General features: G+C 39.3%; 1 protein-coding gene and 2 non-coding genes across 3 annotated transcripts in view; all 3 read left to right on the top strand.

Moving 5' to 3' along the window:
* The first annotated feature begins 4,651 nt into the window (after window positions 1-4,651).
* trnae-cuc (transfer RNA glutamic acid (anticodon CUC)) lies at window positions 4,652-4,723 on the top strand. The gene has a single exon. It is a non-coding gene; the product is annotated as a tRNA-Glu (tRNA).
* Window positions 4,724-5,449: 726 nt separating this feature from the next.
* trnae-cuc (transfer RNA glutamic acid (anticodon CUC)) lies at window positions 5,450-5,521 on the top strand. The gene has a single exon. It is a non-coding gene; the product is annotated as a tRNA-Glu (tRNA).
* A 521-nt stretch (window positions 5,522-6,042) lies between these two features.
* wscd1b (WSC domain containing 1b) overlaps window positions 6,043-6,783 on the top strand; it is a 124,625-nt gene continuing 123,884 nt past the window's right edge. Inside the window, exon 1 of the mRNA XM_057820725.1 lies at window positions 6,043-6,217. The gene's annotated coding sequence lies outside the window, so the exon portion shown is untranslated. The remainder of the gene's footprint in view (window positions 6,218-6,783) is intronic.

Genomic DNA, 6,783 nt, shown 5'->3' with positions numbered 1-6,783 from the left:
ACCACTGGGTTTCCATAAATATGAATAATTATTTTTGTCTTTCCATCACTCTTGGTTTTATTACTTTGGTAAAGAATTCCCGTTTTTTTGTTTTTGTTTTTGTCACCCTGTATATTTTAGAAGACCTAAATTGGGTTTAAATTAATTTACTAATGACATATGAGTATACTCGACACTAAATAGTTGAGTAGCTACATCATTTGAGTTTACGTAAAAAATTAAATTGTTTTAGATTTTGAAGGCACATCAACACTAAATTAACTAAATGAACACAAGTAGTTGTCTTTCAGAATAAGTGTTAGCCAAAGTAAAAATGGGTAGACTTCACCCTTTGAATATTGCTTGTTTGCTTCCAAGATAACAGGCAAATTTAGAGGCATGTTATTTCAGAAAATGTTAGTAGGATTCTAAATTGCACAGCTTCCAAACATTCAAGGTTAGCAAAAGCTCTTTTTTTCCGGATGTAACAGAATGAATAAAAATGAATTTTTTTTCTCCACTCCTTTTGAATGTGATCCCAGCACACAAAAAGTTGAGACACGAAACTTGTCTTTCCTCCTGCTCCCTCTCTCATTCTTTAAACAAACCAACTGGTCGAGGCAGATGGCCACCCACACAGTGTGAATCCTCCTTGTAAAAGCACACTTTGGTGGCCATGCGTCTCAACTGCTTGTTTACATATTCATGAGTGTCTGTGCATTTGAAGCATTTGTGAACCTTGTCTACAATACCCTGCAACAAAATTTGGTATTATTTGTCGCTGTTTAAATCAGACTGACTTGACTTTGACTCAGCTTGACCTCATACCTCATGTATAAATCATTCAAAATGGCACCCAAGAAAACACTGGAGGCTATCCGTACATCATAAGAGAGAGAGTCTGAGAAAGAATTTAATACATACAAGCATGAAAGAGCAAAACATTTTGATGGTGAGATCTAACCTTGTACTTCAAAACATGTCCTTAATCATTCTTAACAAGTTAAAGAGTCTTCATCTGAATGATGTTGTGCGACATGCACTTTGTTTTCACTGGGAAAGAATGCTATCTGCCAAGATTGATCAGACGAATCTCACTGAAATGTAAGCATTCACTGCATGTTTTTCAGTTCAAATGAAATAGTTTTCTTTTTGTCACCAATGGCAAGCAATGAGTTAACTAGGTCAGAATACATTGCTTCTGCATTTGATTATCTTCTTGATGGTTTCTGTGTTGGTCAAGAATCAGATATTAAGAAATTCAGGTACTAATTTGTTATTTGAACAGTCAGACAGATCCCTGGTGGTCGAGAGGGTAGGATTAGCCAATCTCACCGCCGCAGCCAGGATTTGATTCCTGGTCAGGGAATTCATGCATTAGTTCAAGGACTATCCATGGCTATGATCTTTTTTTTCATTCATTTTCTGAGCCGCTTATCCTCACGAGGGTCGCAGGGTACACCCTGGATCGGTTGCCAGCCAATCGCAGGGCACAAGGAGACAAACAACCATTCACGCACACACTCATACCTAGGGACAATTTATGCAATCCAATTGATGTTGTGCGACGGGCACTTTGGTTTCACTAGGAAAGATTGTAATCTGCCAAGTTAAAATAAATCAGACGAATCTCACTTAAATGTAAGCATTCACTGCATGTTTTTCAGATCAAATGAATTGAATATCTTCAGTAAACAATGGCAAGCAATGAGTTAACTAGGTAAGAATACTTTTTTCTGCATTTGATTATCTGATTGATGGTGTCTGGGTTGATCAAGAATCAGATGTTAAGCAATACAGGTAGTAATCTGTTGTTTTTAGGTTTAAGCAAGTCCCTGATGGTGTAGTGGCTAGGATTCGGTGCTCTCACCGTCGCAGCCTGGGTTTGATTCCTGGTCAGGGAATTAGTACATTTGTTCCAGGGCTATGAACTCATGCAATCCAATTGATGGTGCACTTTGTTTTCACTGGGAAAGATTGAGATCTGCTAACTTAAAATAGATCAGACGAATCTCGCTGACATGTAAGCGGTCATTGAATGTTTGTTAGTTCAAATGAGTTTAATATCTTTTGTAACCAATGGTAAGCAATGATTTTACTTGGTCAGAGTACATTGGTTGTGCATTTGATTATCTCATTGATGGTTTCGGGGTTTGTGAAGAATCAAATAATCAGGTTTATTATCAGGCTCCTGCAGAGCTTGATGAGCTGATCATTTGATTCAGGTGTGTTCAAGGAGGGAGACATGGAAAACAAGCTGGATAGGGGCTCTCGAGGACCGGACTTGGGCACCCCTGGCCTAGTGGCTAGGATTCGGCACTCTTGCTGTCACGATTCAATTGATGGTGTGCGACATGCACTTCCTTTTCACTGGGAAAGATTGCGATCTGCCATGTTAAAATAGATTAGACGCATGTCACTGAAACTTAAGCATTCACTGCAACATTTACGGTATATTTCAAATGAATTGGAAATCTGTTGTAACCAATGCCAAGCAATGACTTAACTAGTTCAAAATACATTGGTTCTGCATTTGATTATCTCATTGATGGTTTGGGGCTTGGTCAAGAATCAGATGTCAACCAATCAAGGTACTAATCTTTTCTTTTGTTTGAGTGTCAGATGTCCCTGGTGGTCTAGTGGCTAGGATTCAGCGCTTTCACTGCCGTGGCCTGGGATAGATTTTTGGTCTGGCAGTTGGAATACTCATCCAGGAGCTCTCTGTGTCTGATAGTACATGGGCTTCCACTGATGGTGCTACAAATGCACTTTTTTTTCACTGGGAAAGGTTGAGATCTGCCAAGTTAAGATACATTAGTGGGATGTCACTGAAATGGAAGCATTCACTGCATGTTTTTCAGTTGAAATGAATTGGATATCTCTTGTAACCACTGGTAAGCAATGAGTTAACTAGGTCACAATACATTGCTTCTACATTTGATTGTCACTGGTGGTTTCTGGGTTGGTCAAGAATCAGATATTAAGAAATACAGGTACTAATCTGTTGTTTGACATTTCAAATGTGTCCCTGGTGGTCTAGTGGCTAAGATTCGGTGCTCTCACCACCTTGGTCCGGGTTCAATCCCTGGTCAGAGAATTCATGCATTTGTTCAAGAACAGTCCATGGCATTGAAACCATGCAGTTCAATTGACAGTGTACTACATGCTCTTTGTTTTCACTGGGAAAGATTGCAATCTGCCAAGTTGAAATATATCGGATGAATCTCACTGAAATGTAAGTATTCACTTCATGTTTTTCAATTCAAATGAATTGGATATCTTTTGTAACCAATGGCAAGCAATGAGTTAACTAGGACGATTCCCGGTCAGGGAGTTGGAACACTCATCCAGATGCTCTCCGTGTCTGATAATACATGGGCTTGCATTGATGGTGCTACAAATGCACTTTTTTTCACTGGGAAAGGTTGAGATCTGCCAAGTTAAAATACATCAGTGGGATCTTACTGAAATGTAAGCATTCACTGCATGTTTTTCAGTTGAAATGAATGAACCAGGTCACAATACATTGCTTCTAAGTTTGATTGTCATATGTGGTTTCTGGGTTGATCAAGAAGCAGAAATTGAGAAATACAGGTACTAATCTGTTGTATGAAGGTTCAAATATGTCCCTGGTGGTCTTGTGGCTCGGATTCGGTGCTTACATCGCTGTGGCCCGGGTTCAATTCCCAAACAGGGAATTAGTGCATTTTTTCAAAAAACTGTCAATAGCTACGAACTCATGCAATCCAATTGATGTTGTGCGACATGCACTTCAATTTCACTGGGAAAGATTGTAATCTGCCAATTTAAAATAGATTGACGAATCTCACTGAAATGTAAGCAGTCACTGAGTGTTTCTTGTTTCAAATGAATTGAATATCTTTTGTAAGCAATTATTTTACTAGGTCAGAATACATTGGTTGTGCATTTGATTATCTCATTGATGGTTTTGGGGTTCGACAAGAATTACATGTTAACTAATCAAGGTAGTAATCTGTTGTTTTAATGTTTAAGCAAGTCCCTGATGGTCTAGTTGCTAGGATCTGCCGAGATCCAATTGATGGTGTACTACATGCACTTTGTTTTCACTGGGAAAGATTGCAATCTGCCAAGTTAAAATAGATCGGGCGAATCTCACTGAAATGAAAGCAGTCACAGTGTTTGTCCGTTCACATGAATTGAATGTCTTTTGTTACCAATGGTAAGCAATAATTTTACCCGGTCAGAATACATTGGTTGTGCATTTGATTATCTCAATAATGGTTTCGGGGTTCGTCAAGAATTAGATATTAAACAATCAAGGTAGTAAGTGCTTTCACCGTCACGGCCCGGGTTTCATTCCTGGTCAGGGAATTAGTACATTAATTCAAGGGCTATGAACTCATGCAATCCAATTGATGGTGTGCGACATGCACTTCGTTTTCACTGGGAAAGATTGCGATCTGCCATTTTAAAACAGATTCAATGTATGTCACTGAAACCTAAGCATTCACTGCAACTTTTAATTTCAAATGAATTGGACATCTGTTGTAACTAATGCCAAGCAATGAGTTAACTAGGTAAGAATACATTGGTTCTTCATTTGATTATCTCATTAATGGTTCGAGGCTTGGTCAAGAATCAGATGTCAACCAATCAAGGTACTAATCTGTTGTTTGATTGGTCAAACATGTCCCTGGTGGTCTAGTGGCTAGGATTCGGCGCTCTCACCGCCGCGGCCCGGGTTCGATTCCCGGTCAGGGAATTAGTGCATGTTCAAGAACTGTCCATGGTTATGAACTCATGCAATCCAATTGATGTTGTGCAACATGCACTTCAGTTTCACTGAGAAGGACCGCAATCTGCCAAGTTAAAATGGATTGGATGAATCTCACTCAAATGTAAACAGTCACTGCATGTTTCTTAGTTCAAATGAATTGAATATGTTTTGTAACCAATGTCAAACAATGAGTTAACTTGGTCAGAATACATTAGTTGTGCATTTGATTATCTCATTGATGGTTTCGATGTTTATCAAGAATTAGATGTTAACCAATCAAGGTAGTAATCTGTTTTTTTTTAAGGTTTAAGCAAGTCCCTGATGATCTAGTGGCTAGGATTCGGTGCTTTCGCCGTCTTGGCCTGGGTTTGATTCCTGGTCAGGGAATTAGTACATTAATTCAAGGGCTATGAATTCATGCAATCCAATTGATGGTGTGCGACATGCACTTCGTTTTCACTGGGAAAGATTGCGATCTGCCATTTTAAAACAGATTCAATGTACTGTATGTCACTGAAACCTAAGCATTCACTGCAACTTTTAATTTCAAATGAATTGGACATCTGTTGTAACTAATGCCAAGCAATGAGTTAACTAGGTCAGAATACATTGGTTCTTCATTTGATTATCTCATTAATGGTTTGGGGCTTGGTCAAGAATCAGATGTCAACCAATCAAGGTACTAATCTGTTGTTTGATTGGTCAAAAATGTCCCTGGTGGTCTAGTGGCTAGGATTCGGCGCTCTCACCGCCGCGGCCCGCGTTCGATTCCCGGTCAGGGAATTAGTGCATGTTCAAGAACTGTCCCTGGTTATGAACTCATGCAATCCAATTGATGTTGTGCAACATGCACTGAGAAGGATTGCAATCTGCCAAGTTAAAATGGATTGGATGAATCTCACTCAAATGTAAGCAGTCACTGCATGTTTCTTAGTTCAAATGAATTGAATATGTTTTGTAACCAATGTCAAACAATGAGTTAACTTGGTCAAAATACATTAGTTGTGCATTTGATTATCTCATTGATGGTTTCGGGGTTTATCAAGAATTAGATGTTAACCAATCAAGGTTAACAATCTGTTGTTTTATGGCTTAAGCAAGTCCCTGATGGTCTAGTGCAGGGGTCTCCAAATCGGTCCTCCAGGGCTACTGTGGGTCCTGATATTTGTTCATACAGATAAGCACAGACCTTTTAACCAATGTGGTTTCTCCTAAAACAAGCAGCACCTGACTGCAATCAACTGATTACACTTATAAAACACCAGATTGGTGAAAAGATGTGGTCTTGTTTTGTTGGAGTGAAATCCTGTGCCCACTTCGGCCCTATGTGGAATAGTTTGGAGACAACTGGTCGAGTGGCTAGGATTCGGCACTCTCACTGCCGCGATCTAATTGATGGTGTGCTACATGCACTTCGCTTTCACTGGGAAAGACTGTAATCTGCCAAGTTGAAATGGATCAGACGAATCTCACTGAAACGTAAGTATACAATGCATGTTTTTCAGTTCAAATGAATTGGATATCTTTTGCAACCAATGGTAAGCAATGAGTTAACTCAGTTAGAATACATTGCTTCTGCATTTGAGTATCTCATTGATGGTTTCTGGGTTGGTCAAGAATCAGATATTAAGCAATACAGGTACTAATCTGTTGTTTGAAGGGTCAAACATGTACCTGGTGGTCTTGTGGCTAAGATTCGGTGCTTTCACATTCCCGGTCAGGGAATTCGAACATTCATCCAGGGGCTCTACATGTCTGATACTACATGGACTTCCATTGGTGGTGCTAGAAATGCACTTTGTTTTCCCTGGGAAAGGTTGTGATCTGCCAAGTTAAAATAGATCAGACTAATCTCACTGAAACGTCGGCATTCATTACATGTTTTTCAGTTCAAATGAATTGGATATCTGTTATAACCTATGGCAAGCAGTAAATTGGTCAGATTACAATGTTACTGGATTTGATGATCTCATTTTTGGTTTCGGGGTTCGACAACAATCAGATGTCAACAAATCAAGGTACTAATCTGTTGTTTGAAAGGTCAA

This window comes from Corythoichthys intestinalis, chromosome 18 (assembly GCF_030265065.1).
Source record: "Corythoichthys intestinalis isolate RoL2023-P3 chromosome 18, ASM3026506v1, whole genome shotgun sequence".
In the NCBI taxonomy this organism is placed as follows: domain Eukaryota; kingdom Metazoa; phylum Chordata; class Actinopteri; order Syngnathiformes; family Syngnathidae; genus Corythoichthys; species Corythoichthys intestinalis.
The sequence above is the reverse complement of the archived record's forward strand: the minus strand, read 5'-3'. Positions and strand labels throughout refer to the sequence as shown.